Genomic DNA, 26983 nt, shown 5'->3' on the forward strand with positions numbered 1-26983 from the left:
GACTCAGATGACACGAAGCCGTCCATTAGTGTCTAAATCTGAAATCTAAGGAAAACATCTGCGCCATCAGCGTGATGCAGACTTCACATCAGGCCTGTCTGGTTCTGCCTGGACAGTTTGTTCCTCAGAGTTTTTCCCTGGAAGTGGAGCGTCGTGCGCCTGTTGTCAGTCGACGTTTGGAAACAAAGCGTGCAGAGCGTCATCTTTTCTTAACAGACCATCAACGCACAGCCAGAGGTGAAGTCACTTTTATGGAAATGAGGAAGATGAGAGGAAGCGGGTGGAGCCCAGACCGGCTTCAGACCGGCTGAAGTGGCACACAGTCCTGTGTATGAGTTCAGGCATCGAACCAAACTAGCTTCAGCAGCCTGTTTGCCACGAGCGAGTCCACCACGATGGTCTGAAGGTGGGCTGATGGTGAACCAAGAAGGTGTTGCTTTGTTAGACGTCCCTGTCGTGTGATTTTTAAAAAAGAAACAGAAACTGTGATTGTTTATTTTTGATGCTCCTCCCTCCAGCCCCAGCTACCCCCAAACACCTGCACATGAAGACCTGAAAACCAGCAGCTGGCTTCAGCTGTACCTAAAACGTTTTTAAGACATGATATTTAAGCATGGAGCTACTGTGATCAGAGACTTAAAAGTCAGCACATGATAAATGTAAATGATTTCTCTGATTTATAACTTTCATTTTACTCCAAATCAGTGAGATTTACTGTTATTTATGTAAAACTGAATTACGCGCGTTAATCTGTTTCTGAATTTATTCCCTAAAAGTTTTGGCCCTGTTTGAATTTAACTGTCACCAGTTTGAAGTCACAGTGTCTAAAATCTAATATTAATATCATATTAATTGTATTATATTTGATACTAATATATGATTAATATTTTAATATTATGACTCCCTATTTCTGTGTATCACTAGTCCAGCCATAGACTGTATATTAAAGACTGACATCCATGATGTCATCCTTGAGGGCGGAGCCCTTCAGTGATGGAGTCGAGTGATTCAGTATCTCCAGTATCCGATAGCCTGAACTGTCACTAAGTAGTAAAGTAAACTCTGAGTGATGTACTGTAACTGTTCTGTTTGAAAACCATGATTTTAACGTTATCACTATTTTTTAATCCAAAGTCTGTGCACAGAGAGCCCATACATCACTTAACTATGCTGTTAGTTCATCAGTAACTGATGTGATGTTCGGATGTTTGGACCTGTGCTGTGTCAGTCAGCCCAGGTGACAACAACATGACTCTAAATGAGCCCCTCCTCTAATCCAAGAACCGTCACACAGGTCCAGTCCAGGAGCGCCTAGCAAATTAAACAGGCGAGTTTAAAACAACAAACCTTCATGCTTGTGCAGGCTGTAAATGTGTATGTTTGCTGTAAAAGTTGTGCATTTTACCAAAGAGTCCGTGGGAACTGAGTCACCGCTGGAGCCAGTCTCACGTGGATGTCAGAGGACCTGCAGGTTTTTGGCCAAACTGCACGTTCAGTATCTCTAAACTAGTTCTGGATGCAAATGAGCGTCTTACTGTTTGGCTTTATTCAGACTTAGTATTTGCTACCACGACTTTATCGAGCGATAAGAGTCGCTTGTTGTGTCTCTTGCTGAGAGAGTCTGGCAGTCGAGTCTGCTGAGACTGGAAACCTTGTGCAGGGTGATGTTTGCAAAGATGATGTTCGGGTCTTTTACCAAATCTTCCTGATAGAAGTACACATGTTCATGCCAGAGGCCTTCTTTGTGCTTCATTGGGCCCCAGCCCTGGCAGTACGATCTCTGTGCATGAGTGAGTGTGAAGTCAAACTAAATTTTATTTGATCTGCATTTAATGAAAAAGCTAAGCTTATTAGCATCATATCTGCAGTTTGACCTCCTGACAACTGATGCTGGAGGAGTAAATCTTAATTTGGGCTGATTTTCTGCCTTTAACAGCTCGTGTTGGTGAGACGGCTCAGTGAGCCCGGTGACAGAGGAAGGAGAAAGACCAGCAAAGAGGTTTGACCAGGCGTGACCGCCGCCCCGCCCGGGACAAATTCCTGACAGTTATCATGACCGCTGGACGAGGACAGCGAGGCTTTCATCTCAGAGGTCAGATTTACTACTGAAACCACTGAGGAGAGCTGAACCCTCAGCACTAAGTGGAAAACACTGAACGCTGTGATCTAACTCAGAACATTCCCGCTCCCACGTCTTACTCCATCTTTCAAGTTGAAGTCTGAATCCGGGCTTTGGGTTGTTCCCATCTCTCCGGACTGGTTCTTGACATGTTAAAAAATGATTTTGTGACTTTTAGTAAATCTTCCGAGGCTTCAGATTAGCCAAAGGACAAACCCATGAATGTCAGCATCAGCATGTCCTCTCCTCTGTCTTTCATGCCTTCACTTCACCACAGGGGTCCCTAATCCAGGAGGAGTTAAACCTCTCCTCCATTCAGGCAGCATAGAGACGAACAGACCCAATTACACAAAGGAAGACATGGACAGAGAAAGAACACAGAGAGGAACCTGATGGACATGAGAAAAGAGACAAAAGGTCAAACTTAATGCAGTGCAGTGCTCAGAAAACGACCAAAAAAAGGCGGGTAGATGAAGTTAAACTGACAGAAAGACGGGAAAAGGAGGAATGAAAGGACAGGTGGCAGAGGTCAGGCTGAACGCCTTGCACTGGAGAGTAACGAAACTAAAGAGCAAAGTGGGAAAAGTAGGAGATTACTGGGGGGAACAGCATTGGCCAGAAGCCAGAGAGACCATTAGCAAAGTTGGTCCGGTCAGTGTAGCGTAGCACCGACGTGCATTTAAAAACTCTGCTTCCATCTCACATTTCACACGCTCTGCAATCCTGCTTTCAACCTCTGCTGCGGCGATGTTGGCGCACCTCGTTCTCAGGTCACAGAAGAAGAAAAACCTGAACTGGGAGGTGAAATAATCCATGTGGGTAGCACCGGAAAAGTCAGACCTGCAATGCTTCAGTTCACTTACACAATCTTATATTATTAAAGAGCCGATGTGTTGATTAACTGGCTGTCACACAACCATGTATCACCGTCTTTCCACATGAGGCTTTGCCTGAGTCACAAGCATAGAAAGTCTCTTTTTATGGTGGTGCACTGACTTCAGAGGGGACACGAGTGTTTGTGATCTGTGGGCTTTATCACAAAAACCACAAAATCAAAAAACAGAATCAATCATGCTGCCAGGAGTACAGACCCTGAATATGTCTTTACACTTACAGGACAACAGAGCTTTTACCAGGTCTCTGTCTGATAGTATCAAAACAACTCTTTGATTGGTCAAATCACAGGACAGTTTTCTGCTCAGGCCCAGAGAAGCAGCAGCATTTCGCTGTCATATTGAGATGTGTGGGAGCACCTTAGAGACCCAACCGCGCGACCCACGTGTCAAACTCAAACGATCGTTAACGCTGATCGGGAGAAAAAAGTCCAAGGAGCGAGACATGGAGTTAAATCTGAGAACTCTAGGAATACTAGGAAACTGGGAAATCAGAGTGAGGGAACACAGCTTAGAGAGACAACACGGCAAAGGACAAAGGAGGACTGAGACAATATATACAAAAGCGATACGGAGACAACTTTACCAAACAGTGGGAAGTTAAACAAGATCAAAATAAAACAGGAAGTAAAACAGGAGAAACGTGACACAGGAGACACCGAAGGACACAAAACACAACAGGAAACTAACAGAAAGTAACTGTAACTAACACGAAGTAATACAAAGTGTCAGAAGATAAATGAGGCTTGCAAACACAAAAGGAAAACTAAAGACTGAACAACCCAGACACGCTGAACCCAAAGTGGGATACAAACGTAAATTATCCTCAAAACAGAATCACAAACCCACCCAGGGACTGTGACACTGTGTGTGGAGCTCGATGTGTGGAACGGTCCAGCTGATTATCGATAAAGTTATTGAAATAAGCCGCCATAAAAATAGCACATCGGCGCAGACGCCGACACTGTAGGGATAACAGGATGAAGTTTGGGTGACATCATCATGTCATGAGAGAATGTCATGTGAAATCTTCAATATGTAAAATTCATCATTAATGTAGCAAAAGTTCATCAAAGTGCTTCAATTAAAATAACAAAGTAAATATAAATAAATACATTTATTGATTGTTGCATATCTAAAGTTCTTCCTTCATTAAAATATTAAACCGTGTGCTTTGTATAAAATGTCAAACAATATTTAAAGAGAGTTATTGATTCTTCAGCCTTTAACTTTATCAATAAAATGTTTATGGGTTTGTAATTAAAATAAAAACAGATGCAAACAAACAACTACACAACCGAGTTTAGCTGCTCACAAAGCAGCAGGACGAAGGTTTTGGTGTTTGACGTGTTTGTTTTTACATCCGCTGCTTTATAAATCATGTATTATGCTTGGATTTACGGTGCAGACGCTCAAACGTCTGTGACCTGCTGCTTACAAACACTACAGCTGTTAGTACTGCTGCTGTGCTGGGTGAGAACAGAAGCACACTCCTCCTCTGATGTCATCGACACTGATTTAATTGGTCATTTTTAAAAACATCTTGTGTTTCAAGTTTCCTGGAAACGAAATGTTCGACTAAAAGAACAACAGTAACCATCCGAGGTGGCAGAACGGGCCACGCCCACCGCGCTGAAACGTTTGCTCCATGTTCATGTGGTGCTGATGGAGGGAGGAACGGCGGCTCCTACAACAACAGGCCGCCGAGTGGCAGTTAGGATGCCCGCTGACGCCTGCGGACGAGGACCGACACCGCCGCGATGACCTGTTTGTTTAACCTCTTCACCCCACCCCCGAGGAGAGGTCGAGGTAGCCAGCCAGCAGGACCCCCTTTCTCCTCCTCCTCCTCTTCTCCTTGTTCTTCTCGTCCATGTCGTCTCCCGCTGCTCCCCTCCCGCTCTCATACAGACCCACAAAGACCTCCTCGCGCTTCCCACGCCGTGTCGTTACCTCAATTACATCACATGTCATCAAGCACACCAGGGATTTGGCCTGCTCGGGTTTTCCCTTGTGCCAAGTATATGGTTGGCTGTGGAGGAAATGCCTGTGAGATCCTAATCACTACTTTCTTCTCTGCCAAGGTTTAAACGGGAAGTTTGGTGCAGTTTCCTTTGTGTTGTCTAAACGGCGCTGTCACAGTCACTGACATGTAAACTCTGCTGCCTGCGTCACACTGCAGAGTCAACGATGTCTGTAAGTCAGTGCTCGGTCGTCATTCTTTTCTCCCCGTTTTCATGAAGCAGGTTCCTTTGCTGTACTTCGGATTTTGAAGAAGGCAGCTGCTCATTTCCACATCCAGGGCAGCTTTGCATGATTCACAGTTTAAAATGAGCCATATTTATCTGATACTTTACCTTGGAGAATCCCCTCAGTGTCACGCTCCTGGATTGTTTGACCCAGAGTTTTTGGACTTTCCATTTTTGTTTATTTAGATATTTTGATTCTTGGTTTGATCATTGCTCATATTTTCATCATGTAGTCTCCTTTTATCGTGTATTTAGACTTTAGTCCGTTCTTAGTTCCTGGTTGAGTTTAGTTCTTCCCTCGGTGTTTAATCCTCCCAGTGTTGCCAACTCCTCAGTAAGGAAAATCGCTATTGGCTGTCCTGCAAGTCGCTAGAAGTCGCTAAATGACGTCATCGCCTAATTTGCATAATTGGTTATGCTACGTTGTTGGAGAGAGAAATAACATCGTGGAAGAGACATAAAGCGAGTAAAAAAACGTCCTAAATGCATTTAGAATTTATTTAGAACTACAAATTAAATACAAATTAAATTTCTTTTAGCGATTGTTGATTTTGTTTTTTTGTTCCAACCCTGCTCCTTTACCCGGGCTTGGACCCGCAAAAGTGACCCGAAATGGTGGAGTTACTTTGTGTGTGTGTTTATAAGTAGTTTTAAACCTTGTGATCCACAAAACAGCATAAGAGTAAAAGAAGAACTGACTGCCCACGGCAGCACCGCTGCTTGTTGAGAGTAAGAGCGATACGTGCTTTTATGTCAAAAAGTCGTCATAAATAAGTCTCCAAAAACACCAGAAAAAGTCGCCAGATTTGTCGCTAGTCGCTTTTCAGAAAAAAAATCGCTGAGGGGGTCTGAAAACTCACTAAATATAGCGACAAAGTCACTAAGTTGGCAACACTGAATCCTCCTGTATTAAGTTCATTTGTGTGTCTGCGACTTCTCACTTCCTGCTTTATTTTGATAGTTAGTAGTGCCTTACTTTTAGTTTCCTTCCTGTTGTCTTCAGCTGCCTCCACTTCCCTGATTACCCTCAGCCTCATTAAACTCCTGCCTTTTTAAAATCTCACCTGTTTTCTGTGTCTACATTTTGGATCCACAACATCACAAGCTAATGCTAGGTATGTTAGCTAACAAGCTGCATCTATAAACTGTGTAAGAACATTAAAGCGACAGAATTAGTGCCGAGTAACATTCAAATAAAATCCTCATATTTCACTCAGGAAACTGGGCTCAGAGTCTTGGATGTTCTGTTAGTGCAGTGACGTCACTGCAGCCATATTATTGGTCAGATGATGTCATTAAAATGCTCCAGAAGGCCCGACATGTTTATTTCTGCTAACATGGGGCTTTGTGGGGGCTGACTCACTGCTGGAGCCTCCAGTGGACGTCACAGGAACTGCATGTTTTGTCACCAGCAGTGGTTTAACATAATTACCAGATAAACTTCAGGGTATGAAGGTGTTTGAATAGTTTGTTATATCGGGACATTATTAGTGTGACGTTCACTGAGATATCAGACTTAATCAGTCGCTGCGTTCCCCTGTGCTGCTGGGGTTTATGCTAAGCTAGGCTAAACAAATGTTTCCAATCCTGTTTCCATTGGAAGATTTAGTTGGTGGGGAAAAAAAGTTATTTGTGACCAAATCTGCCCCTGAGCTCATCTTAAGAAAAAAAAAGATTCTAGGTGTTTACATGGGCCGACTTCCTGTTTCTGCCGCACGCCGCCAGCACAAAACATCACGGCATCCTCCATAAACGAACAAAAATACGACTCATCCCCTCGAGTCACGCAGTGTTAATGCAGCTGTTGGCTGTGGACTCTGTGGCCAAACACAGCTCTTAATGTTGGTACACAGGATTAAGCTGGGCAGTAAAGCCTCCTGTTATCAGGCAGCATCTCTCAGGAGGCTCTAACCTGGCTGACCTGTGAGCCTGTGTGCTGGAGTCCGGCCAGTCTGCAGGTTAATGAGTAAACAGAAAATATGATGTTCCCTCAGAGCTGCGCTAATGCGGTGAGCTTCTGAGCGATAGGTCCGGTTACACCGACTCACCGTAAACAAAGGGATATTTTTACTGTTGGTGTTTCCAGGCGTGCGACCCCTGAAGGCCCGCTGACGCTCGTGCACACATAAAAGCAAAAGTCTGAGAGTTTTTTATAGGAAGTTTGATCTGAGCTTCATCTGCGTGGTCTTTATAATCAAACACACTTTACTGAGCACACAGAGCCTGGGTGCTATCATACTCACTCAAGAGTTGGCAGTTCGTCTTGTATTCGGAAGGTTGCCGGTTCGAGCCCCGGCACGGACAGAAATAACTGAACGTCTGTTAGTTCGATTTTAACTTAGTTTAAAAGCAACTTGCAGGTTGGTGACCTCAGTTAATCAATGCATAGGAAAATTAACAATATCCTGATTTTACACAAAACAAATGTATTAAAGAAATGTTTGGTTGTTTTTATAACATATCAGAGTGCTAGAAAGCAAAGTCTGTGTGAGCAATAAGAAATATGAAGAGAAATCAGCACACACGTGATGAACTACAGCCTTCAGTGAGCCACAAACAGACCAGGATCAGGACTGACCAGTCCGATGATCCCAGTCACGGCACTGGGGCTGCGATCCAGTGTTTTCTGTGTGTTTATTCCTTGATTGTTGTTATTCATGGTTTTAGTTGTCGTGATGGTTTTCTGTTCATGTTTGTTGTTTTTAGCTTCTAGTTTTCAGTCCCTGTGTTTCATATGCAGTCAGTCATGTCTCAGCGTCTGTGTCTCTGTGCATGCGTCATGTTTTACTTTGACAGTCTCGCGTCCTGCTGTGTTCAGTTTTGCTTCCTTTTGTCTCGATATGTCTGATTACTCCCAGCTGTGTTTCCTGTTCCTCTCGTTACCCTGCGGTGTATTTAAGTCCTCAGTCTTCCCCTGTTTGTTGCTGCTTCCTCCACGTTGCTGTGTGTAGGTCCATGTTCTCCAGTCCGGTCAAGTCCAGTCACTACTGACCAGATTTTTTAGTTCTCGTTCATGTTTCATTTGTTTCTTTAGTATTCATGTATTTATGTTTTTAAGTTTGTTTTTCCAGCAATAGAGCTGCCGCCTTTAGTCAAGTTGTATCTACCTACCTACCTATCTATAGTAGATCATATATAAATATGGATCTATTAGAAATGAACCTACAAGTTAATTGAGCTGTGACCTGAGGGTGGAGGGATGTTTATCTCACTTTGTGACTAAAGACACATCCAAGAATAGACATTTAGTGAAATCATATTTAGATGTTTATTTATATTTTTATATCAGTGAAATAATGAACAATAACTGGGCGTAGAGGCCAAACTTTGCACCTCTCTGGAAAATAATCACAAAGGTTCTTCATGAGTCTGAATCCACAGTGCTGCTGTTAAAGCTCAGCTCATCATCTTCATCAATATTTTCTCTCACTTTCTATAAAACTAACAGGTCAGTTTCTCCTTCCTTTCTTCTTTTTCCTCATTTCCATTGGTTAAATCAACACCTGAGTTTGGACACGCCCACTCATCTGTAGAGTAGAAGATAGTCAACAATTAAATCGACCAACCAGCAATTTCATATTTTTCTTGGAAAAACTCGTGTTTTTAGAGTTTTCAGTAACTGCTTTTCCTCTCGTTTACCTTCCCTGCGTGTCTGTTTTCCCTCTTTATCGTGCGTCCACCATATTTTCAGTTTTCCCTCTGTAGTCCACGTCTTTGCACAGATATTCTTCGAGCTTTGAGTTTCAGGTTTGGACGTGCTCTCGCTCGTGTCAGCAGACAGGACGGCGTCCTTCATGCAAACGATCACAGGAAGTCACCTGTGTGACTGACGCTGTAACTACGCTTCTACAGTTATTGTTTGGAAATTAGCGCCATCGCCATGGAGCACGGCCTCAATCCTAAACCAGCCAATCAGCACACTTTAGCACAATGCTGATGTTTTCATTTGCTTCCTTTTAAGGAAAACTGAAGGACAGAAGTGCTGTTTCATTTAAAATCAGACGTCACAAATACAAAGTGAGCTTCCTCCAGTTCACTGAGGAACAGCTTCCCGGCACTTTGAGCTGATCTCACGGACAGCTTCAGTATCGGGAAGTCGGACGGCTCAGCTCTGTCGACACTAATCGCTGTGAAAGCCCAGCTGAGGTGCTGTTCATGGCCAAAGACAGCTGTTCAAGCAGACACATAATGAACAGAGCGACTCTGGAGCTACAGGAAGTGTCCGATTTGGGTTTTTGCTGCTAAAGGACTTTTCCATCAGCTTCATCCATCTCTGATTTACAAAGGAGAAAAACTGAATTCTTATTGTGAAATTTAGGACGTGTTCCATCATGACTAAAATGTGCCTTAAACAGGTGGATGGGAGCACACGTAATGTCACACGTGCTTCCCTTTTTGGACCGATGCCGCAGGTATTTGTGTATTCCCACTCGGTTTCCTTCCCTCATCCATTAAGCCTAAAATATCTACTGTGAGGCTTATTAAAGACCTTTATCCCTCACCTGTAAGCCTTTGTCTTGGCACAGGTCAGGAGCAAATGTATAGCAAGCTACTGGCACTCAGTAAAGATGGTGGTTGGGGTGGGGTGGAGGGGACTTGCTGTTTCCATGACAGCAAACAGCTTAGGGTTAGCTTTGATCCTTCAAAGACTATTAATCATCGCTTACACCTGGAAACGTTCGACATGATTCTGTTTTATGCATCTTATTGTTGGTGGGTTTGTAAACAGCCTGCAGCCTTCGCTGTATTCTGAGTCCTCCTCTCTCTGATTAAGGACCACATTTCCCATCAGCCCTGCTGCTTAGCGTTCCTCCACCATCTGCCCTGTGATGCTGTGTGCCAGCTGCATCCTGTTCACTAACGGTCGGTGTGCTGTGGATGTTTCCTCCATCTGCACCACACAACTGAAGGGAACCACTGCAGTTAAACCACGCACATCTGAGGTATTTACAAATCTTCTTTTATCTTTTTTTATCTTTGTTTTTATCACCACATTTTTCGAAGATGAAGACTTTCATGGCTAAGAGACAGGAACCTGAAGTAGATGTAAGCTGATGCTCAGCTGTGAATATTGTTGGACAACACATTTATCACCAGATCAGTTATGAAACCGCTGAGTCACATTTTCCAATTTGTGTTGCTACTAACAAAAATCATCAAGTCTAACTTTGCCTGGTACAAAGCTGGAAGTCCCTGACCCTGCAGTTCCTCTGATGTCCAGCAGAGGCAGCAGTGAGCCCGTCCCCGTAGACTCCCATGTTAAAACACTGTCTGGTCTCTGTCCATGACTCCCTCCTTCATAAGATCTTCATGGAGGAAGATGCTGTTTGCAGTGCGTTTGGGGGCATTTATGATGCAGGCCATGCTTCCTGCAGTAGAGGCACGTGTTGTCACTCGGCAGCAGCCTTGAAATGGCTCTGGGTTGTTATTCAGGGAGTTATTTTGGAGAATTAAGTTCATTTTGATCTGATCTCAGTGTTTTTATAAAACATGCATGTATAGAATGAGCAGTCGAGCTGGATAAAAATCTCTCAAACATTCACAGAATTTGCCCATAATAAACTTTTCGTAACTCGTACTTCACATCAGTGGCGATCCTAGCCTGTTTGGCGCCCTGGGCGAACACTCCCTCGGGCGCCCCCCCCACACACACACACACATAAAACATATTAAGGATTGTACATTAACATAAAACTGTTGTACACACACACACACATATGAAGAGAGAGAGAGTATGCATGGTATGCAAACGGATACCAAACCGCCCTCTCCTCCCTGTGCCGCAAGCAGCAGGCGCACCTCGCAAACGAAGGGCGCCCTTACTCCCAGCAAATGGGCGATAGAAAACCGATCGGTGCCTGTGACATTCACAATATGCACTGGCATGACGTCGGGGCAGCACGAGTACGATCATTTTTAAAAAAAAATTTTGCCGAGGCCCGTGATGCCGCCCCCACCATGATGCCACCCCGGGCAACCGCCCGTGTCGCCCGTATCTAAAACCGCTACTGCTTCACATAATTCCTCTACAGAGGGGACAAATGACATTTGTGACACTGAGTCAGCAGATTAGAGATCCGACAGGAGGTTTATACAAGCTAACCTAAACGTTGACCTCTCGTTTGACCTTTGATGCTGTTGCAGTTTCAGGGCATTTCAGTCAGGAGGTTGCCCCGCCCTAAATCAGCCCCAGTTTTACTGTCCGTGTTGACTCTAATGTGATCATATTTTACAAAGTGAACTTCACGTTGTGTTTCGTAGGACCTGAAACTAGAGAGCGAGACGATAAACTCGTCAGGAAACTGTTTTAATAAGATGAGAAGTAGGCTCATTTTCTCCTCCACTTCTATGCACTCAGATATCCTCTGGAGTCGCCCCCTGCTGGGCATTAAAAGAACGCAGTCTTCAGGCCTGGAAGCTCGGCCTGTTTGTTAGTTTAAGGGATAACTCCTTCATCCGTGGGGGCAAATCCTCGCTGCAGGGTCAACATCTGGTGGGAAAAATGAAGCCAGAAGAGTGGAAGCTGTCAGAGCCGCAGATTAAGGCTGGAATATCGGAGTGACATCCATCATATGAATGTCCGCACACTTTTAGGGAAGATTACGTTGGCGTGAGGCTGGATGGGACCGATCAGTCCTCTGGTGTGGGCTGATTACAGTCACAGATTGGTGTCATGGCTGCAGGCAGCAAACGGCCTCATGTTAGCACACACTGCTTTCACTGAGCCGAGTCCTGCTGGATAACAGGTTGCTGTATTTGGTTTTTTTCCTCCCCTATTTAAACTCGACTCAAACTGTAAAGTGCAGCCCGGGGCGTCCTCTCAGATTACGCTGAGCTGAGGAGAAGAAATGGGATGTGAGCAAACAGCCGCTGGTCAGCTCGTTTTTTTCTGCCTAATTATCCTCTAATTCCCAGCAACGTCTTCGCAGTTTGGGCACGCGGCGGATGTTGTTTTCATCCACAGTGTCACTAAAATGAGCCTCGGCGACACGATGCCCGACACCACTGGGAGCCAAGAGCCACACGCCTCCTACAAAATAAAAGTCCCAACATGTGTCCGTGCGGCTTCAGAGCGTTTTGGTGAACTGACTTTTACTTTCAGTCTGTCAGTTTTCCCAGAGCGAATGTTACAATTAAAACACGTCAGGACTGCTTTTAATAAAATCCCATCTATGTTGTGTAATTTAATTATTTTTTTCATTTGTTTATTTTTGTGCATTTTGCTCCTTTGTTGTCATTCTTAATCCTTCTTAAAAACAAAATAGATTTTTTGCATTTTTAAAGATCAAAAATCGAGAAACTGTATAAAAACAGCTAAAAGTGTCTCTGTCTGAACAAACACACCAATAAATGTAAAGCAACAGTAATAAACATGGTAGAGTGTTTGATTTTATTTATTTCATGTTAAAATTACTTTTAAAAGAAGATTATTAGCATACCACAGCATGCTTTTGTTTCTTTTAAGTGAATAATATAAATGCTGCTTCCATCACTTGTTTATGTGCTCACACTTTCTGATGGTTAATCTAAAATTTAATAAACTTTCAGAAATGTTTTTACTTTTAGCAGCAAAGTTCAGATTCATCATTATCCATGTTCTGTTTTAGCATCATGACTACAGCCTGATTACAGCTGCGCAGACACACACACACACACACACACACACACACACACACACACACACACACACACACACCTAATAACGATTGTCATTGTAATCTGATTACTAATCAGTGTGGTCAGTTTGGGTGCTTGTGGATGTGATCATAAGCTCACCTCTCTCTGCCCGCCTGCTTACAGCTTCATAAACTCTCTGAAAACTGTTTTCATAAAGTTCACATCAAACTTTATTAGTTCTGATTTATTTTGCTGGTTAACAGAGAAAAACACATTAAAGTTTAACTGTGTTTTATTACAGACAAAGTCTCGTGGAAGCTACAATATCTGTTCGTCATTATTATTTATTATCTAAAACAAAAATGTGTTTTCTGATTTTTTACTTTAAAGAATTTATTTCTTTCCACAATCATGCAAATACACAATAATAACATTTCAAACAGGAGAAACTTAAAAAACTTAAAAACGTGTAATAAGCTCTTCAGACAAACTTTAATTAATTCTGATGTAATTTAATGTCATTTAGACTTAAAGTATTATTACATCAGCTAATAAGTTTTAGCTGCCTAATCATATTCATAATTGCATATGCATAATTGTCCTTCTGACAGTTTATGGTGGATTTTTATTATTATTATTATTATTATTATTATTATTTTAAAGTGAAAATCATGAATAGTTGGCTGATTTCAGCGCTGCTCGCTGCAGGAAAACCATCAAAGTTTCCGCTTTGGTAACCTGGCTGTGACTCTTTTCTGCTTCTTTTTTATTTTACCGAGAAAAATCAAATCGAAATCATCAACACGCTTTTTCCGATAATAACTAAATAATACTAAAATATATATATATATATATATCTGTGCCGTTTGCGGACTTTTTACCGTCACTGTTTTTGCGTTTCTGTCTCCTCTGACGGATAAAGTTACGGTTTACTTTTTTAAAAAGTCTCAGACTTGAACTTTTATTTAACGTTTAACAAACAGCCTGATCTCCGTGTCGAGGCTCCAGGTTCCAAACCGAGACTTCACCCTCGGCAGCTGCTTCTCACACTCTTAAAGGAAATAGAGATTCATTTATTTCCTTGTTGTTACGAGGAGAAAGAAAAGTTGAAACACGTTTCATTTTAATTCCGAGGACAAAGAAGCCGCTCGAGACTCAAACGGAAAAAATAAAACCTCAGACAATGCTGCATTAGAGGGAAAAACTGTAATAATCTGCAAAAAGTAACAAAATGATTTTTATAAAAACCAGGAAATAAAGAAAAAGAAAGTAAAGAGTCAGGTGGGATAAAAGAAAAAAGACAAAAAAGATTCTCAAACCGAGAACAACGCAAAACACTCAAACGCTCTGCGCGTTTTCCGCAGACCTGTGCGGCTTTTATTATTGATGTTATTGCTTATTTGTTTCTTTTTGTGAGGCTGTTTAATAAAAGACCAAACTGCAGGTTTGTGCTGTTCACAGCTGAAGAAAAGCTCTCCTGTCATCACACTGAGACCTGCTGACACAGGAACGCCCGTTTATAAAGCGTTATTATTACATTATTATATGTTGTGTCAGGATAACATTAAAACTCTACAAAAACAAAACAAAAAAGCCCTATAAGCAAAATTAAAATCTGAAACCAGTCTGTAACGTGCATTAATATTCATATTGTAAAAGAAAAAGACTTCCTGTTTCACCAAAATAAACACAAGAAATCTTATTTTTCTTTTTAAGATAACTTTAAAGATTTTTCATTTTATTATTTCATGTTTGTTTTTTTTACATAAATGACTAAAAATATGTGACTATAAAGTCCAATAATTGTTTTCACTTTAATTTAATTAAAAGTCAATTTTATTTCTAAGCACATTTTAGAATTATTTTAAAAAATCAGCCAAAAACCACAAAAAAATCAGAAACAAACACGCAGAATGATACATTAAACTAAATTAAATAAAAATAGATCTGCACCACCTTTATAGGTTTTAGCTGCTAATTTAGAAATGATGATAATTTTATATGAACTTAAAGTGAATGCAGGCTGGATGGATGCTTTCCATTCATTTCACGAGCTCATTAATAATCGATGATACGTTAGTGTTATGTTATGAATGCACAGTGACCCAGTTAGACCACTGGTTTAAAACCAGTATATAGTAAATGTATCAAAGTGGTTTTTAATGTAGCTGTGCTTGTTTTAAGATTTGCAAACCCAGAAATGCCAATAAATGTGTTTATGTGTAAAACACAGCTGTGAGACACAGAATGTGTGTTCATGGGGGAGCAGTCATGGCTGATGAATGTTTCAGGTAAAAAACTGCGTTTGTTCTGCGTTACGTCCTCGGATGTAAAATCAGGAGTGTGTGTGTGTTTCCATGTATGGAAGCCTGCGCGTGCCAACATCCCAGCACACAGTTTAAAGTGAATCTGATGCATATAAAATGAAATTTTTAAAGTTCGACGTCTTCACGAGCTTCTCCTCAAACATTTACAGGAAGTCGTGTTTACTGCCGCAGCGCCTGTGACCTTTGACCTCTCAGACGGCGCCACCCCTCAGCGGCAGCGGGAAGCCTCCTTACGGAGCAAAACATCTCGCCGTTGCCCCAACATTATTAACCACAAGCCGAGTTGAGCTGATCAGCTGATCAGAGCTGCGGCGGCGGCGGTGGATGCGCCCAGCTGCTCGAGCCGCTTCGACCTCTGAAGTGATTAGTGGTCACGCAACGGGCATGAACGCAAATACTCAGAAGAAGAACAAAAAGGGGACGAAGAAGAGGAGGAAGACGAGTGAAGGAAGGCACGGTGGTTACCAGAGGATCTCATTGGTCTGCACGCTGGTTTCCAGTGAGCTCTTATTGGCTGCAGAAAGTTCCCATGAGCACACAGGGCTCTACGGGGGCGGAGGCAGAGGAGGGCGCAGAGGAAGGTCAAGCTGGCCACGCCCTCTTCCAGTGCAGAGGCCTTTAGCTGACCCTGGCTTACCCACCTGCCTCACCTCCTCCTCCTCGTCTCCTCCGTTCACTCCTCTCTCCTCATGTTCTCGCCTCCTTTTTCCTCCTCCTCCTTCTTTCCTACAGCTCTGCTTCGCTGTCCCATCACTTCCTGTTCCTTTCCCTTTTCTCCTCAAATCAACAACAGCAGCAAATAATAACTTTATTTATGCAAGTTTTCTTTGACAGACATGGAAATACTGAACCGGGATGTTCATAAAAGCCACAAAGTTACAAAAACAGTACAAATAACACGTGAAAAAGAACAGAAATGATAAAAACATGATTATAAAAGACAATAAAAGCCGATGAAGATGAAGCAGGATGAAGGAGTGAGGAAGCCCTCAGCTCAGGGTCATGTGATCTGTAGCCCGAGGTCAGAGTCAGCCATGTTTGTTTGTGCAGAAATAAAAATACAGAAATAAAAATGTAATCATGTCATCTGTTACTGCTAATCAGTGAAAACAGGTCCAAAGATGACCCGTCAGGTTCTGCAGGTTAAACACGCCGCTGATCTCAAACATGCCAGTGAAACGCTTTGTTGTGGGAATAAATACGGTTAAAATAAAGACGTCACATTTGAGCTGTCGTGGCCGAGTGAGTCGGAGGTGGTCGGGGTGGATGGTGGCCCTGCAAAGTCCCACAGGTCGAGGTTCAGGTCGAGGTTCAGGTCTGGACGCCTGCCGCTCCGTCAGGGAACAAAAGCGTCGGTGTTTAGGTCGAGGAAGGCGGTGCCTTTACTTCAATCACTTACTTAAATGGATAAAACCTCAAAGCTTCCTCTGGGTTGCACGCTGTGAAACTTCCTCGTTGTGGCCTTTTTTATTTCCTCGTACTCGTTTCTTTCTCACAGGAACTTTTCATGGTTCTTGTGACCATTGGATGTCGGCACCGTCTGTCGCCTCGCTGTCATTTGGATGACGATCGCAGCTGTCTCTAATTTTTTACTACTGTTTTTGATGCTTTCCTGCGCTCATGTGGTCAAACAGCTGACGGACTTACAGGTGGACCAATCACGGTGCACCCACATTCCCTAAAAACACATTTCTATAAAGACATCCGTTCACTGAGCCGAGGTTTGTAGCTGACTGGTATTCCCGCCTCAGGTTGAGCATCTGTCCTCTGATATATTTACCACGGCTTCATTAATCCTTTAGTCTTTATCAGAATCTTTATTTTGAAAAAACACAAGGAAGGCATACACAGGAACTATCGATCTTATTAAAGTACAAATAAATGATGTACACACAATGTTTACAGTGTTAGTTGTTACCTGTGTCCTTGGCTTGCAGTTGCTGCTCTCCATAATAAATATCATTTACATTTATTTGTTGGAGAAAACATCTTAAACAGTTTCATGTCATGTTTCGACCACATTTCCCACAATGCATTTCTTTCAGAAACACGTCAATAATCATGGAGCCCGAGGAGGCCGAAGGGCACTGAGGGCGAGCTCGTGATTTCCCCCCCTCCTGCATTAGTCTCGGTTTCACCTTTCCTTCCTTAGCACTAAGATCCACATATCTACCCATTGAGGACACATCTTTAACATCTGAACCCTCGTCGGTACTAGAACAGTTTGAATTTGTTTCCTTTCCGACCCTTAAGGAAATAATAGCTCAAACGAAAAATTCCAATTCCCGTCATGATGTGCTCCCTTCTCGCATTATCAAAAACGCCCTGAATATTGTAGGACCCTGGATTTTACTTATAATGAATTCATCACTACTATCAGGCTGCGTCCCTGCCGTGTTCAAACATGCAGTTATCCAACCTGTAATCAAGAAAAGTAATCTTGATCCTAATGTCCTCTCAAACTATAGGCCGGTATCGAAACTCCCTTTTATGGCTAAAGTCTTAGAGAAAATTGTCCTCAAGCAATTGCAATCTTTCTTAGAGGCAAATGGAATCAATGAAAAATTCCAATCTGGTTTTAAACCTCACCACAGTACCGAGACAGCTTTACTGAGAGTTTTTAACGATCTCCTCGTAACTGTTGATACAGGGCGCCCTGTGGTTTTAGTTCTTTTAGACTTGTCCTCTGCTTTTGATACGGTCGACCATGATATTCTCCTTTCAAGACTTGAACATGTAGTTGGCTTTAAAGGCAAAGTACTCTCATGGTTTAAATCATACCTATCCGAGCGGTTTTTCTCTGTCTCTATGGGAAATCACTCCTCTTCCCCCGCACCCCTTCGTTGCGGTGTTCCCCAGGGGTCTGTGTTAAGTCCCACGTTGTTCTCTCTCTATCTGTTACCCCTGGGAAAAATCTTTAGAAATCACAATATCTCTTTTCACTGCTATGCGGATGATATCCAAATCTATTTCCCTTTGGATTTGGATCTTCAATCCCCGCTATTGCCGTTGCTTAATTGCCTGTGTGACGTCAGAGACTGACTACTGCATAATTCGCTCACCCTCAATGAAAACAAAACAGAAATCATCGTCTTTGGTAGCCACATGCCGTTGAAACAGCTTTCGGAGACTTTAGGTTCCTATGCCAGCCACTTATCGCCCACTGTCAGAAATCTCGGAGTAATGCTGGACAGCTCCCTCAAATTAGATAAGCAAGTGGCTGCAGTGGTAAAAACCAGCTTCTACCAACTACGCCAAATTTCGAAGGCAATGCCTTACCTACGACATAAAGACCTTGAAAGGCTCATTCATGCTTTTATAACCTCTAGACTGGACTACTGTAATTCTCTTTACTTAGGCCTCCAACTCTCTCTTATTCAACGCCTACAATTAGTCCAGAATGCCGCAGCACGCCTTTTAAGCGGCGCTAGAAGACAGGATCATATTACTCCCATTCTAGCTGACCTCCACTGGCTTCCTGTCAAATACCGTATTGTTTTTAAAATTCTTTTATATACTTTTAAAATCTTAAATAACTTGGCACCCAGTTATTTGATTGACCTTCTTAATCTATATATCCCTACAAGGGCACTCAGATCCTCTAATCAGGGGCTTCTAATGCAACCAATGTCTCGATTAAAGACGAAGGGGGATCGGGCCTTTGCTTTCGCTGCACCAAAACTCTGGAACAGCCTACCGGTTGATGTCCGTGTGTCGGAAACTATCCAATCTTTTAAATCTCGGTTAAAAACCCATCTGTTTAAGCTCGCTTTTCAAACTACTTAGCTTAATTTTCCCTGATTCATGTCTGTTCTTATATTATTATTTTATAATTTTATTCTTTGTTAACTGTTTCTCCTGTTGTAAATTGCAAGTATGGTTCGTTTGTGAAGCACTTTGTTGTACTTGTGACTTTTAAATGTGCTATAGAAATAAAATTGAAATTGAAATTGAAATTGAAATTCCTTAGCCTGCTTCTATCCTCCACATGCTCCATGAACCTTCTGCTCCCCCCACGAGTCTTTACAGTCTTCATCTCATTTGCTGTTTCCTCCCTCCTGCTGTTATCGTGTCTCTTCATCCTCCCCCTCCGACCAACTAACCAACCATCCTCCCGCTCTACCATCCTCCACCTCCTCTCTTTGCGCACTCCATCAGCCGTGTCCTGCTTTCGTCCCCTCTGCTCCGTCTCCTCAGCGATGCCTGCCCTACAAACACACCATGTTCTCCTGCTTCATCCACCTTCTCATGTCGGTTTCTGTGTGTAAAAGTGAAACAAAACCTTTTTAATATTACAGAATAGGCCGATGTTCATGGCCATGATTCAATTATTCAACATTTAATCGTTATAATAAAACTTGAACATGTGAAGAGGGGAGATGCCGGGCAGGAGGGAAAGAGGAAGACCTCAGATGATGGAGGCAGATGACCTGCGAGTGAAAAATCCACAATTTCGACCACATTTGTGAATAAACAGCAGAAATGTTCAATTTGAGAAGCTAGAAGCAGAGAATCTAACGTCCCTTCACGACTTTACGCTCAGCCAAAAACCCAAATCTGTTGGTCAAATACAGTTTCCACGTCCCGCTGCCTCCTCTGTGGAGAGCTTCTCCTTCATCACCCTCACCATCCTTCAGCAGCTGTGAAACCGACCGCCATGTTTCCAGCAGTCCTTTCTGAGAAAGTTCCCAATAATCTGGAACAAACGGGATGAAACCGTTCAAGGATTAGTTTGGACGTTTAGCGCTGGTAGGGTTTTGGTGTTCCAGCGTGATTCACTGTAGCTGACAGCGTGAGGGAGTGCTCCTGATGTGACGACAGGTTCAGTCTTGAAAATGTTCATATTGTGACTCAGTGAAACCGTTGCGTGTCCTCTGTTGGAGCCGCTCGGTTGTGGAAACGTCCGTGGACGTCGTAGCATGTCGGCCTGTCTGTCCCGGCAGTCTGATTGGTTACATGATAAAGAAAGGTGAATTATTACTGGAGGATTATAAAAGGATGAGGAGACAGACACAAACACGTCATGATGCACACGAGTGTAAAACCTGTTCGACAGCAGGAAATACAAATCAGCTGTTTTAGTGATCCAGGAGGAGTTTCTCCTGCTTTAGTTCCTGGTTTTACCGTCTTGTTCATGTTTTTGTGGGTTTCACCTTTTTGATTTTACCTGCCTACCTCAGCATCCTGCAGCTGGGTCCTCTACACGACCTCTGACCTCCATGTAACACGTCAGGTTCTGCCACTGACGTCTCCTGATGCTTTCAGTCAGACAGCAGCAGCTGATTCCACTTTGCTTCCACGTGGAGATTAAAGAGTTAAAGAAAGAAGGAGAAGAGCTTTCGGTTGGACTTTGGAAGGAAAAGATGGAAACCTGTTTGACGCTGATGGTTCAGAAACACTTTGGCGACGGTGTCCGAGCGAGCCGAGGTGACGTGAGGTGAAACTTTAACAGTGGCGGGGCTGAGCGGCGCAGAGGGATGACAGGATCTATCAGACGGTGGTGTAGCGAACATTTACTGTGGGTCTGCTGCTTTCATGGGATTTACTGAGAGTGAGACAAATACACAATATCAGCAGACATCAGAATCAGCCTTTAAAACTCATGTTTAATCCGATTTCACAGATTTGCAGACAGGAAACAAAAAACGCCCCCCCGCGCTCGCTGGCACCTGAAACCTCGGACAGTTTCAGATCCAAACGTGAAAAAAGCCTCTCCGACCTGCGGCGTGTTTCTGAGGAAGCGTTACCTGCGCCTGTCTCTCGGCCTGTCCGTCTAACTCTTGGGCAGGTTGTCCGTCTGACTGCCTGCCTGTTTAAATCTCGCCGTCCGATCGCTGCACACACCTGTCTGTCTCTCTGTCTCTTTGACTGACCGGCCGTCTGCCCGGCTTGACGCTTTCTTCTCGTTTCTGTCTCTTCGCTCTTCCCTCCCTGCCTGTCTGAGCCCCGCCGGCCCGTCCGTCTGTCCGTCGGCGGACAGTTAAAATCCGGCCTCGCCTTCCCTCCTGAACTCTTCGGCTTTTGGGGCGTAAAAATCAGAGAAAGTCGTCTGAACTTTTGCTCTCGACTCGTCTGAAACTGTCCAGTGTTCTCGCAGTTTCCCCTCATTCTGAGTGGAGCTGTGAAGATTTCTATTTGTCCGTTTTAGGTGTTTTCTGAGTGAAACTCTGACCTTTGACCTCCTGCTTGTAAAGCTGGAGCCCTGCAGCTTTTTGTGCTTCCCTTTCAGAGGAGGGTGTCGGGGAAGGAAACGGAGATTAAACCCTGACAAACGAAGGTGGTTTTAAAGAAACAACAGAGTTAATCGGCGGAGAATGAATCCTTTCCTCCCGCTTTTAGCTACTCTGTGAGGTACCAGCTATAATCCGAGCTGGTTGAGGCGACATCCATCACTTTTCACCTCCTCTCTGATGGAGGAAGTGGGTTAAAAATGGCTGACGTCTCAGGAGAGGGTCAGCTGGAGGGAAGGCGGCTGACTTTAACTGTAAGTCTGGAAAACCTGCAGACGTTTGCGTGAATGCAGACGGTCACAAGACGGGAAGGAAGGAACGATGGAGGGCGAGGAACGTGCAGCAAACACATGGTCGAGATGAAGCACGCATAGGTAATAGAGCGTGAAGCCACGAGGTGAGGATGAAGAGCGGGTCAGGATCGCCCGCCTTCCTCCACCTCCTGTGTTTTCTTGTTTCATAGTAGGAAAGGAAAGCTGGGGGGAGGGAGGCCGGGCTGCAGAAAGCGAGTGACGGTTCGGAGGGAGGGAGCAGGGGGCGGAGTCAGAGGGGAAACTGGCACTTGGGTGGACCACTCAGGCGGCGGCGCTCCACGAAAAAAGAGAAAAAATGCCTGAAATCCTGCAGAAGATTGAGATAATTCTAATTAGAAGTGACTCTGCGTGCCAGTGATCCATGCAGACGATTAGTGTTGTCACGAAACGCTGCGGACGCTACTGAGCATGCTCGGTAAGTCGGGCAGCCCCCACATCGACAGGCTGTTTGGCGAAGGGAACGGAAGGTCACGTCGCAGCAGCGAGCGCTCCCTCAGCACGCTCAGGGTTGCCTAGATTCTGCACGCGATCTTCACCGGGGGGCGGGGTGAGAGCGGCGCCGCGGCTGCCCGGGTCAGAGCTTCTTTTTTTTTCCTGCGTTGTTTGTTTGAAAATACTGCAGAACAGTTTTGCTGCGTTTTGGCTGCTGTGCAAGTCGATGCCCTTAAAAAAGTCCACTGAGAGTTCAAGGCCATAGGTCGCTGCCAAAACCCGACGACCGCCGCGTGAGCGATTCAACTCCAACGAATGAAAGCTCGAAAGAAAACACGGCTGGCAGAAAAAACCAAACTGACGTGTCGAAGCCGCTCAAACGCGCGTTTAACTTTTTTGCTTTAGGAAACGAACCCCTGAAAACTTTTCATAGTGACACGAAGATTAAAAGTGACGCAGAACGAGCAACTTTAAGTGTCAAAACAACCAAACGCGATCTTGAAAAAACCAAAGTGAAGTCTAAAATCTCCCAGATTAGGAGTTTAAAGACCGAATTTAAGGTTCACGGGAGCCTAATCGTGCCATTAGAGCAGGTCTGAGGTGTTAAATTTAGAGATTCGAGGACTCCAGGATGTTTGGTACAATCACAGCTCGTTAAAGCAATTTATGGCCTTTTGTTAATCCTTTAAAAGAAATCAGTTATCTTATTTTCTCTTTACTGTTCCAACATCTTCTGATCATAACAAACTAACTACGAAAATGTGCAAACGATTAAAACCAGAAGAAACATGTGTTAGAATATTGACGACAAAAGGAAAATTTGATGTTTGATGAGCAGAAACCTGCTTCTTCTTTACTGTTTTGCAACAGTAACAGAAATGAGTATAAATGAGACAATATGTGTAAATACTGAGTATCAAAAAACGACTGAGTGGGTATTTTTTCATCATGTTGTGAGCAAGTGAGTCATTTGTCAAAACACAGGAGCAGGAAGTTATTTAAAGCCGCGTCTTAATGGGGTTAAAGTGTGTTGGTGCTGTTTTACATTCGTATGTGTGCGATGGAGGGGGGTTGGCTGCTCTACATTCCTGTTGTGTGCTGTAAAGTCTAAAATCAGCTCTGAACGTTTCTCTGCAGAAGACCAAGAACAGTCACACAGGACGTCTTTGTCTTCATTCAAAATCACATTTAATGGCAAAATTGTATTAGATGTATAAAAAAATGAGGTTCCTTATTATTATTTCCATTTATGCAAAGACTCGCAGGCTTTTCTCCGGTTTAGTTCCCGTTTCCTTTTTGGTTAAAAGAAAGTTAAACTTCAAAAATTTTAAACGTAATTAAAAAACAAAACAAAACAGAAACTTAACTTTTTTATTTTTTTTTTATTTATTTATTTTTATTATTATTATTTTGTTACTTTTGTAATAAAAATTACAAAATGTTTTGCAACAATCACAATTTCTGCCATAAAATATATTTTTAAATTTTAAATAAATGTACACATTTGTAAATTTTGTGTACATAACATTTAAACTGTTAAAGTTTTATGTTGCAGATTAATGTTTTTTAACTTCATTAACATTTACATGTTTTTTAAATACCTGTTTCACCAACAGCTATGAAAAAGTCAAACAAATGTGAAACATTTCAGTAACAAATATTCTGTGTTTATACAGTAACCTCCTGATATCTGTGGATATAGCTGAGTACAGGTAAAACTGTTGTTTTTCCACAATGACTGAACATCTGCAGGTGGAGATGTGCCAGGCTCCGCCCACAAAAACAATAAATAAATAAATAAATAAATGAGGTAAAAACAATATTTTACATGAATTCTGCAAAGTGAAAAGGTTAAAATGAGCGTTTGTTTTAAAATCAGCATTTTCACAAAGTTGGTTTATTTTTTTATATTCTATTTTTTATATTTTATATTCTTTTATATATTTTATTTTTTTGTTTCACCAAAAGCAACTTTTTAAATATTCAAATTTCAAAATGAAAATCAGAATAAAACAAAAATAATTTTTGAACCATTTCATTTCTTTCAGACCTGAGATTGTTACAGACATGATTTTTTCTTTTTCTCCATTTGATTTTACCTGCTGCATTCACACAGTGCTGCCTTCACTTGCTGCTTGGAAATCACCACATCCTGACAGCCAGAATCGTTGGTGTCTAATCAAACAAACCGATACTTCCAGTTCTTTTTAAACCCTGAAACACGTTTATGATTCAGAATAACTTGTGTTGAAGTTTATTTCCTCCAGCTCTGACTTTTCTTTCCTGATTCTGAAGATATTTTGAGACATGACATAAAAGACTAAAACCATCTGAAGCTGTTACTTTTTTAAGTTTATGGATTTCTTTACACATACGAAAAGTATTAAATACAAAATTCAGTTTAAAGAAGTTACTTTTTGCAACAAAATTTCATCACTTCAGAAATAACTTCTATGTATGCAAATTAGACTAAAAACTGTCTCCTCAATACGTCAGCATGTGTTCACCTGAAACAAATCAAAGTATCATAGCGGTGCTTTCTTACCAGCACACCTCCTCCTCGTGTCCTTGTGGCGTTTCTCATCCTCGGGGGGTGTTGTCATCTTTTAAAAAGCTGCACACCCATCCGGGTGTTTGCAGCTCTGCACACGTCAGTCATAAACAACAACAACGATGTGGCACAACCTGTTAGCGTTAGCTGTTAGCTGTCCGTCTCAGTGCTCGTGTTAATGACGACGAGCTCGACCTGAGGTGGGTCTGTGCTCACATGACCCGCTGACGCTATAAAGGTCGTTTGAGGGTTTTAATCATTCGCTTTAATTTTAAATAAATCTGAGATCATAAACTCTGCTTCTAATTCTGCAAAACCCACTCATGAAAACTGTGGATTATTTTCTTCTTCGGTTGGAGCCGTTTTACTTCAAAAATATTCGCTACAAAGAAACAACAGTCCATTTTACAGGTGATTCTAGTGTGTAAGAGCAACAACGTAACAATGAGTCTGATGTAACAGATTCTATTTAAGAGAGTAACAGTAATCTGGAAAAAGTAACAATAGTGTAAAAAAGTAACAACCCTCTGAAAAAGTAACAAAGTCAAACAAATAATGGTCAGTTTGAACTTTAATACTTTAATATTTGAACTTTAACTTTAATACTCTGAAAATAATACACAACATTATCTGAAGTCAAAGTTAAAATCTTAACAAAGACAAAATATTAGAAACCAAACACAGATGCTGAATGTGGGTCTTAAACAACAGCCGTAAATCGTTAATGATGGTTTGGTTTCTGAAGTTCAAAGTAAAACGATTATTAATCTAAAACGACTCGATTGGCTTTCTTCTCTAACCTGAAACATCAGATTCGCTCAGTGTGGGACCAAAGTTTGTTTTCTTGTAGTTTTCATCATGTGAAAAACATGTAAATGATTTGATGAAAGACAGTAAAATAACCTGATACGTTAACGAGGCTCAAACCAAAACCACCCGAAGCTGGAAATGAGAAAACTTTGGTTGTTGAATCCCAGCTCAGCAGCTCATCCTGTACAAGGTTTCTCTCACTCTTTGTTAATAGAATCCATTTTCTTTTTCTTTCCTCATTTTTGTTTGAACTCACAGACTTGACGGCGTCTCGTCCTCCACCCTGAAGCTCGCCGCCTCTCCGAGCTGAAGCATCGAATGAGTGAAATTCAGTGTTAACAACCTGTGATGAGCTTTGTTTAGCAGCGACCCGATCGGTGACCCTTTACACTCCAGCTCTGCGGCTTGTTAGATGCCACTTAGAAGGCCGCTGACCAGAATGACCCTCAGTGCGGACGCACACCTCCAGAGTACACCATCTGACGCCCGCGCAGAGGGGGACTCGGGTTGAAGCCCAAAGCATTTTTCTACTGATTTTGAAGCCCCGACACTTCAAGTCAGTGAAGTTCTTGTCTAAGAGTTTAAATCTCCAATTAGGATTTAATGACGATGGTTAATTTCCCTATAAAATGTCACCATAATAATAATAATGATAAAGATCACAAAAAGTTCTGAACTGTTTGGCTTTTTGTGTCATGGTCCTGGGTCGAGTGACCCAGTGTTTGAGTTTCATGTATCTTTTGTATTCATTTGTGCCCTAGTTCAGCTCATCTAGTTTATTTTGAGATTGCTGTTTAGTCTTGTTCCTTAGCTGTTTATGTCATCTCCCCCTGTACCAAGTCTCCCTGGTTCATGCGTCATGTCTGCGTGGTTATGTTTAGTTCATGTCATGTCCATGTTTCCTGTTTTACTTTGAAAGTCTGCATTTAATGTCAGTATATGTAGTTGCACCTCTCCTGTCCTGTCTTTAGGTTCACGTGTGTCAGCTGTGCTCCCATGTGTGGCCACTTCCCCTGATCATCCCTCATGTGTATTTAGTCTCTGTGTTTCAGGCAGTCTGTGTCGTGTCGTCTGTGTTCCCACCCTCCATGTTTTCACAGCCAGTCTTTGTATTCGTAGTCATGGTTTTCTGTGTCTTCATAGTTTATCATAGTATCAGTTTCCCAGTTTAGTTATAGTTTAGTTTTGTCACTGCGTTTCTGCCTTGTTTGAACTCCTTGTCATTCAGCCACAATAAAGGCTCGCTTTTCGTTCGAACTCAGTTTCGTGTCCTCCACACACTCTCCACACGGTCTGCCACTGCGGACCGTGACATTTTGTCTGGTAATAAAGTTAAAGATCAATCTGTAAGTTTGGATGATTTCCATCAAAATAATCAAAGTTAGATTCTAATAATAGCGGGAAAAAGAAAGAAATCATTATCCAGTGACTCAGTGTAACAGCA

At 42.5% G+C, this 26983-nt stretch overlaps 2 long non-coding RNA genes across 2 annotated transcripts in view; both read left to right on the top strand.

Moving 5' to 3' along the window:
- LOC113034873 (uncharacterized) overlaps positions 1 to 4076 on the top strand; it is a 41443-nt gene extending 37367 nt beyond the window's left edge. The window contains exon 8 of the long non-coding RNA XR_003274253.1: positions 1937 to 4076. This is a non-coding gene — a long non-coding RNA (uncharacterized LOC113034873). The remainder of the gene's footprint in view (positions 1 to 1936) is intronic.
- Positions 4077 to 9941: 5865 nt separating this feature from the next.
- On the top strand, positions 9942 to 26387 carry LOC113034874 (uncharacterized). The gene is made up of 3 exons (XR_003274254.1): positions 9942 to 10201; positions 15352 to 22319; positions 25798 to 26387. It is a non-coding gene; the product is annotated as an uncharacterized LOC113034874 (long non-coding RNA).
- The last annotated feature ends 596 nt before the right edge of the window (positions 26388 to 26983 follow it).

Source organism: Astatotilapia calliptera, chromosome 13, assembly GCF_900246225.1.
Source record: "Astatotilapia calliptera chromosome 13, fAstCal1.2, whole genome shotgun sequence".
Classification (NCBI taxonomy): Eukaryota; Metazoa; Chordata; class Actinopteri; order Cichliformes; family Cichlidae; genus Astatotilapia; species Astatotilapia calliptera.